The 12,056-nt window shown below is 42.1% G+C and overlaps 1 protein-coding gene across 1 annotated transcript in view; it reads left to right on the top strand.

Moving 5' to 3' along the window:
• LOC147204949 (transmembrane protein 132C) overlaps positions 1-12,056 on the top strand; it is a 115,607-nt gene that overhangs the window by 76,815 nt on the left and 26,736 nt on the right. The window lies entirely within an intron of this gene.

The following is a 12,056-nucleotide window of genomic DNA, read 5'->3' as shown; positions in this document are numbered from 1 at the left end:
CGTCCCTCTCATTAACCTTAAGTGTGGCTTTATTTGTTTGTCTTAATAATGCAGTACTTTTGGAGATGGAACTAATTGATGTGTATTTAATTTTCTGGACATATTGTGACACGTATCGATATGCAAGTGCATTGGCAAGGATACCTCTTAAGATTCTGAACCAATCTACATCCCCAAGATGTGCGTTGTTACGTGATATTTCCATTTAATTTTATTTCTCTGTACGGCTACACACTTTTTCAAAGGTTTCTTTCGCAATTGAACTACCCAAGGTGCACAGTTTGTGCATCCACTCCAGAGTACTTAACACAGAACACAACTACTTCTACATGCAGACACATTCAGAACTCATTAACTCTCTCTGTCTTGCCCTGTCCCCTTTTGTCCCTCTTCTGTCCCTTACTTCTACTCGTGCGCGCGAGCACGCACGCACACATACACACACACACACACACACGGAATTAGACTTCTGCAATCTGCATGCAGCAATATGAGAGAGGCACACAAGCGAGAAAAGGGAAGACGGAATTAGATTACTTGGGATCACTGTGGCATGAAAGGCCCACGGATAACTTCCACTCCCTCCCGCTGCTCCACTCCTGGCTGAATGGAAGTTAATGTAAGAGCAGTCGTCAAACCCTTCACACACACACACACACGCACACGCGCAGACACACACACACACACACACACACACACACACACACACACACACACACACACACACACACACACGTCTGCCTTCCCCATCACCAGTGAGGAGAGAACAAAGCCCAGAAATTGGAATAGGAAACAGATCTCTGCACAGACATGTGAAGTAAATGGAGGAGAGTGAAGGAAAGCAGGAGAGAGGAAATGTGATTGGCCAGTGTGTGTAATAATGAAATATTCATGCTGAAATGTATTTTTACAAACAAGTGTAAATACAGGAAGAATGAGAATAATAATTAAAGAGGGGCGACATCTGGCAACGGTGAACACTTAACAAATCGAACAAATGCATGGTGACCACATTGTAGCGAGCAGCACTTTGCAATCGGAAGCATGCACTTTGACAAAAATGAGGCAAAACATGGAAATGATTGGCCTTTTTCAATGAACCGCGCAATGTAAATTTGAACTTTAGTCATCATACAAAAATCTTGAAGTCTCCATAAAATGAGAGTAAATATGTTTTCTAAATGTGACACATAACATAGAACAGTGTTAACAACACTGACAAATTTGAATGAGTCAAAAAACTTCAATAAATCATGAAAAATCAAGTTACTCTCACCGCTCTTGAATGCTGTGCCCATGTCCGCCGAATTCACTTAAACCGTGCCCCGCTTAAATCTCAGTCAACCCGTGTTACGACCTGAAAAAAGGGATTCCGTTTTTCTATGCCATGGCAACAAAGCACTCTGAAGTGGGCACAACAGCACAAAGCTTTGACCACACGCTGCCTGTCACATTGTATTAAAAAATAAATAAATCACTCCACCACACGCTTCTGCCTTTCACTGTGTGATGTGCCCACACTCACTGTGTTGAATTTCTCTGTGTCAACTCACAGCAAACAATGAGGCACTCTAAAGTAAATTGCATTTTTTTTAACCTTTTTACCTTGTTATCTTGGACCGTGTTTTATTTATTGTTTTTTTTTTTTAAATCACACCTTTGGAGACCCAGAGTAATTTCCTTCCTTCCTCCTCTTTTATGTTCGGCATCTAACCTCGACGGGTGCGTAGCAAAGTCACAAGTCTTCGGTTACGGCTAAATAGTGAGGGCTCAATGAGCGGTGAGAGATGAAACTACGTCCACGTACTCAGGAACAAACGGAATCGACTCAACCCAAGATACAGGCCCGAGAGCTGATGAAGTATAAGACGACGTTATATCCAGACAGCAGGAAGATGATGACGAGGGTCCAAAGAAAGCTTCCTTGGTCCAGTTACATCGGGCTAGCATTAGTCCAAAACTTTACAGCAGACTCTGCATTCACATGTTTCAGAGAGTATTTTTAACCACACGGCCTCTCTAGTGTTAATGTCCTTCATTGCTTAGCGCACAATAGAGAATGACTATTGACCTCTCGAACGTTCCATGCATGACTCCGCCCACCACTACCTAATTGGACATTACAGATGCATCACCCAAAGTCGGAAAAAAAAAGATTGGCTATGGAATGACAATAACGGCTGCTTGAAACATTTTAATTACACTGCATATTTAACAGTAATATTTATTTGAATAACCGTCTACTGTACATTTTGAATCAACTTAGACGATAGCAGAAATTTTAGTCTGGGCTACAAATGTATTTCGGAAGAAATCTCTGAATTCACTTCACAGGGTCTGTACCTCAGCAACACAGATCATAATACTATATGTGCTTTACAGACTATCTTTTCTAATTCTTGGGGAGGGAAAACACTTCCATGACTCAAATGGAAGACCAGGAAAATAAATTGCTCAAACAAAAGTGAACATTTCACTGATTTCTGTAATTCTGTTGGTCTATCAATTTTTCAGTCGGTCGCCAGGTTCATGAAGAAAGACATAAAGTGACATTTTGTATTGTCACCTGAAGATAAATGATAAAAGTAATTACTCTATTCCTATTTTATATGAGGTTTTTTTTTGCTGCATAATCTAACAAACAAACTGCTGAACAGCAATCAAGACAATATCTCTTGCCCTTGCAATTTTCACAATGGCAGAGATTAAAGCACAGAATGATTGCACTTTTTAATCCTTTAGTAATTTCCAGAAGATTCCAGATCACTTCAACTCTACAGATTCATTGTGGCAAGCTTTAATATTGATTCGGTATCCAGAAACAGAGTGCTAGTGCTATTGACATCCTGCCAGGGTCGACACTCAGAAATCACGCTTGATGTTCAGATGCTTTAACTTCTAGTTCCGTTCTTTCACTGTGGGCAAAAATGCAGTCTGAGATGTTGATTCTTCAATAATATTCTTGACTTTATAGTGTGCATCACATGACAGCTCTTTGAGGTCATTATAAAAAATTCTCTTCATCTAATTCATTTTTATTTTTAGGGGGGGGGGGAAGTGGAGCAATGTCACAATCATGGTTGATAGTTGATAAAGGTTACAGATGAAAGGAAGGCTCATTTGGGCACTCATAGGAGAAAGCCGAGGAAGATTTTATCAGAGCAAATGGGGGATGGAGCAACTAGATAGTTTTCACTCTTTTTTTTAATCAAGTTGAAAGCTGAGACTTCACAGAGCTCGCTGAAGGCATGTGTTGACACGCCATTTCTGTGATTTAGTTCGAGAAGGTCCTTTTATCCGTGATTAGCACTAATTAGTCTAATAAGATAGACAGTCACATGTCATAATGGAAAAGCTGCTGTAATTAAATGTTGGGTTTTGACCTGGGATAATCTTGTCAAATGAATGAAGATGCATGACTGACTACAGTATGTCTCCAAAGACCTTGACATAATAAAACTAATGCGTATTGCTAATGGAAGGCTTATTTTGTTGTGGTTTAGGTACTGTAGAGGACTGGTTAGCACGTCCGCCTCACGATGCAGAGGTCACGTGTTCGATTCTGGGCTTTGGCCTGCCAGTGTGTAGTTTGCATGTTCTACCCATGCCATTGTGGGTTTTCTCTGGCTACTCTGGTTTCCTCCCACATTCCAAAAACATGCGTGGTTAATGAAACTCTCTTAAGTTGTCCCTAGGTGTGATTGTGAGGGTGCCCAGCGATCAGCTGGCAACCAGTTCACGATGTACCCCACCTACTAGCCAAAGATGGCCGAGATAGGCTCCAGGGTACCCATGACCCTCATGAGGATAAGCGGCTTGGATAATGGATGGATGGATTTTACGGTTTGTCTTTAATTCATGGCGCGTCTGAAATTTTTGCAGCCTTGCTGGAATTGATTGTTTGACCAACATGGTTTATTGCATTTCGACCACCAAGTGACACCTCAGGGAGAGCAGCAGCCCTATTTTGAAAAATGAACTTTAAAGAGTGCCTCCTGTGTGTTGTCAAAAACTCACCTTCGCTGCGTGTGCCCAAAACACTCTCTCAATTTTCAAGAACATGGTGTGAACTCAGAGTATACACATGCCAAAAATTATTTAGTCCACTATAATGGTGCATGTATGTCTTGCTTTCTTTTAGTCGGCTCTCTCAGATTATCTACTGTTTTTACCAGATTATAGTTCTTACAGTGAAATATTCAATTTATAAATGAACGCCCCCCCCCCCCACCCCCCATGGTCACCTTTTGTCCCCGTGTGTTGCTGCATTCCATTACACTTGAAGGAGCTCTGTTTTTTTTTAGGTCATCTAGAGATGAATCTTAAAGGCAGTAATTGGATGTCTGAGCGGATTCCTCTGCACAGTTGGAGGCTGGTCCATTATCTTTTGCCATTGTAAAGTAACACACTCTTGTCCAGCCTGCCCTCATCATTACACATGCTGTGGAAGTGTGATGATAGAGAGGGAGCAGGAGGACAGGGCATAAATCATATCTGGCACATCCGTCTTCCTCTTGGAGCCCAGGCACCAAACTGTGCTCTTGCTCATGCTGCGCATGCATGGAGATGAGGACGAGCCAAAGTATGCTGTTGGTGTTCACGTGCGGCTTTCAATGCATCCTTGAACAATATATCATGACTGTGGCGGCCACTACTGCATTCTCACAGTAAAGTCATTGATCAACACCCGCCGATGAATGTCTCATTTTATTCTTCCATTCTACTCACTCTGCACTGCACATCTTGTCTACACAGGAGAGTGAACTCATAAAAGCTATTTGTCAAAAACAGCCAGATATACAAACAAGCATTTATATGGTAATCCAGAAGACGTGTCCCATATAAAACAATAATGATGTTTTTTTTTTTTTTTTTAGCAATATAAGCTACTGCACACCTTACCTGTCAGTCTTATCATCTTTACGGTCCATTAGTGTCACACGCATGCTGTCTTAGAGGGATGAAAAAGAACATTTTGAGAATTGTTTGAGTCACAGTTTTTAACAATAAGAGTCTGATAGATAAACTTCAAGTCTGCTACTCATTAGCATTCAAACAGTCAAGGTTAGAGTGTGATGATGAAGTATTAGGCTATATGCAGGCGCAATGTAATAAAAGCACATACTTGAATATGATCCCACGTGACCCATGTTCATATTGCCTTAAATTCAACCTCCACATTTTATCTTCTTGTTATTTGTCGTTGTTGCCTGAGACTGGAACAGCATAGTAATTGGGAAAGAGGGTAGGGAAGTCTGTCGTGTTTACACCCAATTTATTCAACATAAAACATCCATCCATTTTCCGAACCGCTTGATCCTCACTAGGGTCGCGGAGGGTGCTGGAGCCTATCCCAGCCAGCTCCGGGCAGTAGGCGGGGGACACCCTGAATCAGTTGCCAGCCAATCGCAGGGCACACAGAGACGAACAACCATCCACGCCCACACTCACACCTAGGGACAATTTCGACTGCTCAATCAGCCTGACATGCATGTTTTTGGAATCTGGGAGGAAACCGGAGCACCCGGAGAAAACCCACGCAGGCCCGGGGAGAACATGCAAACTCCACACAGGGAGGCCGGAGCTGGAATTGAACCCGGTATCTCTGCACTGTGAAGCCGACGTGCTAACCACAGGACTACCGGGCCGCCCCAACATAAAACAGTGGACTGTAAAAAAAAGTGAATTTGCACTGTCACTCAGTCGTGCACAGGCGCCAGCCTGTTTTTTGTTCGTTCAAAAACCTGTTTGGCATTTGATTGCACGATTGACGGGTGCAAAATTACATGTTTGCATCGCGGCAGTTGACAGAAAAAGGCTCAGATATGTACCCTTGGGTAAGCCTTTTTAGTAATGCTTTGCAAATTATGATATACAGTATGCCAATTTAGTCGAGTTTTAGTTCTGTTTCATCTTTTTGAGAAATGTTTGGACGGTAGGACAAAAAGCAAGTAGTATGAAGTGAATGCTCTTGTTCAAAAAAATTGCCTCTCTTCACTCTGACTTATACCCTGGCCCACCGAGCTCTGGGAAGAATGTGCCAATTTCTTGGTGGTAATGGACTCCAAAGTGAGGCTGACCTTTGTGCCCGCTCTGAGAGGTCTGTGTCCAGAGGGCAGATAAGTCAAGCTCAGCTGGCACTATAGATCTCGATCAGAGCCGGGTGAAGAAAATCCGACCAGAGATCAGGAGGTCGTAACCCACTAGCATTGTTGACTGTTAGTGAAGAACTCATTTTCGATCGACCAAGCAAAAAAATTTGCGGGGCTGAAAATGAGCAGAATGGTGTGAGAATGGTTGGTTTCCATCCTCTGGGCCCAGGCCCTCAACGGGCAAAACAGTAGGAGCATCACTGAGGCATCGCTGTACCATTGCCAACATCAGTCAAAGCTCCAGGCAGCTCCCTCCCCCGAGCCCCCGCAGCGCTCTCACTCATGAGGTGAGACGAGAGATGTTGATGTCCCTGGTGCCTGACCTTGATTCCGCCTCAGATAAGCCCGCTCGTTGTTGACATTCACAAGGGTCTTCCACTCTTGCCCCCTGACACTTTGATCCGTGTGTATTACAGGTATGGAAGTCAGGAGAATTGCAGGGGATGTGTCCTATAAACTTACAATGTACTCCTTGCCCAAGTGGACCCATGTTTTATTCACAAGCTCATTTTCACAGCATGCGGTGCAATTCTTGGCCACTGGGATCAAGAGAGTGGCTTCCTACTGCCTTAGCACCACCCCGCAATCAATACTACAAATTATATTTTGAAGACACTGACTCTGGTCATGCATTTTTATGCTGTATATTCGCCGTCGATTTACATTTGAGGATGAAAATATCAAAATGCAGTTATTGAGAAACACTGCATGAAAATAGGACAACATCATGACCCTATACAATGTACACAGACTACAAAATAGAGCAGAATTAATAATTTCAAGGGCATTTGTCATGTCAGCAAAGTGTCACTAAGATGCTTCTCTGCAAAGTTTACTCATAAATCATGTCCCCTCAAAACTCATTTACATTGGAGAGCAGTTTGGTCTAACTGAACCGTCAATAGCATCCACAAAATGTCTATATTCAATAACAGACAACTTATTCATGCAGGGAACATTCTAGATCCAACTTTTATTTTGATGTGGAAGCAAAACTTGGATGAATTCAAGTTCACTAATGCTCCAGTAAGGCCGAGAATGTACTCACAATGCATTATCTCCTCTGATGCAAGCTTTTTACTTTTTGATACACCGCTTATAAAGGTTAAAAAAAAAAAAAAGAAAACCTTTAAATTCATTTCAATCAACTGATTCATCCAAAATAACAAATGTGCGTTCTGAATAATTCTCCGATTCCGAATGGGAGACATTCTTTTCAGATTTTGAAATGAAATCTGTTGGTAAATGAGCGGATATCCAAACCAGACACCTCTGACTGTGACGGGTACACACTACCCCAGGGGTAGGGAACTCCGGTTCTTCAAGAATCATATCCTACCTTTTTTCGATCCCTCCCAACTCCAACACACCTGATTCAATCGTTCAGGATCGCTTCAGAGCTTGTTGATGAGCCGATCATTTGAATCAGGTGTGTGTAAGTAGAGAGGGATCTAAAACATGCAGGATATGGCTCTCGAGGAACCGGAGTTCCCTCCCCCTGCACTACCCAGTGACCAGGCGCAACACCGGTTTATTTGCAGTTCAATATTTTAAGATAAGATATCCTTTATTTGTCCCACACTGGGGAAATTTACAGTCTACAGCAGCAAAATTGGGGGGTAGAAAGAAGAAAAAACTAGAAAAATAAGAGGAATTGTTTAATATCAAGGTAGAACCCATCGCTGATGGTACAGTGGTACACTTGCCTGACTTGTGAGCGGGCAGCGTGGGATCGGTTCCTACTCAGTGACAGTGTGAATGTGGGTGTCAATGTTTGTTTGTCTCTATATGTAACCTGTGTCTGACTGGCGACCAGTTCAGGTTCTAGTTTGACTACTTCTCGAAGTCAGCTGGGATAGGCTCCAGCAACTCCCCGTGACCCTGTCCATGATAGTTGGTGTTGAAAATGGATGAATGGATGGTGGAACCCACAATGATAATAAAATGAAAGCAAAACTAATTTGAACAGTTGAATGCAAAACCTTTCCATGATTGAACTTACATGCTTTCCACACCATCCCACTCCTCTTTCCAAAATAATGTGGTTCACCTTTACTGTGAACTTTGACAGAAAATTAAACGACCCTTTCCACGATGTCTCTTTATTGCTTGAGACATTCACCATACTGGAACTTGACACACCTGCTAATTTAGAGCTGCCAGTTTTTCCTGTTCATGTGATGATCATCTTGATCCCTCATTAGCTCTCTTTCAGTGGCACCTTCTGCAACAGTCCACTATCTGGGCAAGTGCTAAGGTAATCTTCTCTTTACCTTGGCCAGCATTAATGAGACAGGGCACTGTGTGCTAATCAATAGCAGGTTAAGCATTTTTTTTCGATATATATGAGGCCGCCTGGTCTCTTTATGTGCCATGCACTGACTGCAGCCACTTACATAGATCCTTTGAGCTGGACAGAAAAAGGGATAGCAAGAGAGGAAGAGCTGAAAACTGTTTCGCCTTGGAGGAGCGCCGATTGGAAGAACTGAGAATACTGTCGAACAAAGAGGGAGAATCATTAAAAAGTGACGTGTTGACTTATTCTCAACCATCCATATCATCCTTGTGCTGTCATGCAGTGATGTATCACTCTGCAAGGGGCTTCAGCGTTCTTTATTCCCACTCTCTTCCATGTGTCTTATTTCTGACCAATTAAGAACCCCGTGCAATAAGGAAGTAGAGATTTGGCATTGTGCATGAAGAGAAACGCTGATGAAAGGTCATCTTGGTAGCTTTGGGACATTGTCCGATTTGTGTTTAATGTCTAAAGCTCATAAGCAGCTCTCCTCTATTCCCATTTCACTGTCCTTTTGCTCCCGTCTTTTATAATTCATCATCAAGGGATGGAACTGTTGATCAGAATTGAGAATATTTCATTCATTTCATGTTTGTCGTCCATCATATCCTATTTTATTGCCTTTGTTCTTGAAAGACTTGAAAAATGCTAAAATGTCATCAAGGGTTGTGAAGTATGGATAACGATTTATGGTACAGCTGTGACCCCCTTGCTCACAGATGTATATTATCCCATTATTTAGTCAGCTCACAACCCTCACATTTTGCTTTTATAGCTTCTATCTTTTCCTGCCCGACAGTCTGACGCTCCATGTCCCCAGTCAAAGCAGCTAGAAAACCGGGCACTCCCAGAGTGGGGCATTTTGAAGAACCCAATTGCGCATTTTAACAAGGCTCTATGTTTTCCTAATGGTCGGAGTGGAGCAGACCATGCTTTGACCGCATTTCTGAACAAACCCTTAATATTGATACTTTTTGCGCATAGTGGATACCAAATTGATACTCATAAGAATATAAATAAAGCGAATCATGAAATTGATATTCCCATTGCTAACAGTGATTACAAAAACACATTGAGTGATTGCCTATATTTAGACAGTAGCTATGAATATATGTATATATATATATATATATACACACACACGTGTGTGTGTGTGTGTGTGTGTGTATGTGTGTGTGTATACAATACATATAAAAAGGTACAATGACATTTTCTTATTTTTGATTTCTTCTATTAGAAGCAATACATTGACTTTCAAGCAAATGTTATCATGCAAAAACTATTGACAAAAGACACCTGCATCACTGGGGGGCTGTATGACTTTTCGATACAACGAGTCAGGAACAAGATAGCTTATCACAATATAATTCACACACGTGAACTGTAAACAAAATGAGCGGAAGTGAATTGTATGAAATATGTCGCCTGCTAACCTGCAGCTCTTCGAATCTGTGATAGAATTCAGCATGCCTGTCTGTGATGTCATAGGTCTAGCACAAACTCTCAACTAAGTTCTGGCTCCACTGTGTTTGCTCATTTATAGCAGATGCAACCAGGATGGCCCGGTCAGAGTGCCACTGCATTACTACGGACAAGGAGGAGAAGCTAATCACAACACCAGAATGGGCGATGTTGCTATTTCTCATGCTGCCCATGTCACTCAGACTGACACCATAAATCTCACTTATTTTCAGATCCAGCCGAGACACGGCAGAAATTACGGCCCAGAACACATTACCAGTAACCGCATTGTGCTGAATGCTAAAAAAGAGATCCTTGATGAAGCAGACAGGCACTTCACACAAAGACATCTCTCCAATACTGTGAGGTGAATTTGCCAGGAAGAGCAGCACAAACAAGGAAGCTACGTGAAAAGTATTTTCACTACATCTAGTCGTAGAGCAGCGTCCAGTGGTGAAGTTTGACACACAGAGAATCATAATCTCCATGCAATAAGGGGACTGAGATTGGCTCACACAAAACTCAATGTAGAAGAACGGACAGTGATTAGGACAGTGATGTGTTTTGCGACGCAATAGAAATGTAGACCATAATCTATTATTGTGAAACATACCTTAACTGTGCAACTGTGAACTATAGTCTCGCAGTAAAATGGTCATTATGGTGTGTCTACCTTCACAGGCGTCAGTGTTATTGCATATTCAGTCAGAAATCACTGACTGAGAAACCCCGCCAATCGCGTCATTAGTCCCCATTTTTGCAGTTAATTGTGCTGCCCATGTCTTAGCGTGTGGCCCATTGATGCATCACTGTGAGATCCCACTGAGGCTTATTAAGTGCCCTTCTCTCAGCTTGCTCTCAGTCTGCTGGGTCATCTTCAGAGTCAGTAATCTAGCATTAGCCTCGGCTTTCACTACTTCTCAGCCATTTACCGAATCATTTACATTAAACTAGCCTCTGGAAATCCTTGCAGACAGAATTAATTTAGACAAACCCTGCGTTTAAAGGAAAATTGACCCTCGGGAGCGTGGAAGGAATGGTATACAGTACCTCCTTCCATGTCCTATTCAGACTCTCATGCAGTTTTTGTGTAATGACAATCTCTGCGTGTTGGCTGTTGTATCTGTTGCCTCAGTTAATGATAATCTCTGGCTCTGAGAGGCTGGTTCGTGGTCGGTACTGTGTGAATTTAAGAGCATCCTGAAAACATTACTCCATAAGAGACTTTTTCCTCGTTGTCTTTTGGCAGCATTCTTCAATGTCAGACATTACTGTGCTTCTGAGAATGATACAGCATGCCACCTAATTGAAGAGTAATTTCTCAGAGACTGAATAGGTGTTCAGTGGGTGACTGCAGGGAGCAAATGTTACCACAAACATACTGTATCTTAATGGGCACTTATTATCTTCTGTGGCAACCCCAGTGTGTGAATATGGGCATGTGTGATTAAAGGTTAAGACTTGTGTTCAGAGAGATGACGCCGTACAGATGGTGTTGACAAAACTTAAGCTGTCATTTGTGCACTAAAGAACCCCCAATTAAAACTGATAGGCTCAACATTCTCTCCTTATTTGCGTGATCTGCTTTGGAGTATTTGTTTGTCAAATTCAAATTTCTCTGTGTTGCCAGTTGTGATTTTGAGATTTGCAGCACTTAACAACAAGTCCAGCTTTGTGACAGCAAGATAGCCGCAGGGACAAGACAAAGACACTGTGACGCCCCTGGGTCTTATAGAAGATGGATGCTTCAGGGTATTAGTCTGCCTGGAAGCAGAATGATTACTCAGAAAGCCTGGGAGAAAAGAGGCTACAGTACGTGGCAGAAGTGGCACGCACTTTGAATTCTCAAACTGGCACAGATGCCTGCTTGAAGTTCTTTACCAGGCAATTATGTATAACCATGCCGATGTACTCTCGAAGAATACCATAGGCACTACTGCAAGTTAGTATATAAATGCTGGAATCCCATTTTATTGCAAAATGAGTATTGCTGTTTACTGCATTTTATTTCTTTCCCCAAACCCCTTGAAGGGGGGAAAAATATATACTTTTTCCACAATCAACTAAAAATAAGTCCTTCTTGATGATCTGGAAAAATACTGCTCTCTTGATACATTATTTTTCTCAAGGTAAACACGAATACATTT

The sequence above is a fragment of the Hippocampus guttulatus genome, chromosome 5 (genome assembly GCF_054856545.1).
Source record: "Hippocampus guttulatus isolate MCC_2025c chromosome 5, RoL_Hgut_1.0, whole genome shotgun sequence".
In the NCBI taxonomy this organism is placed as follows: domain Eukaryota; kingdom Metazoa; phylum Chordata; class Actinopteri; order Syngnathiformes; family Syngnathidae; genus Hippocampus; species Hippocampus guttulatus.
The sequence above is the reverse complement of the archived record's forward strand: the minus strand, read 5'-3'. Positions and strand labels throughout refer to the sequence as shown.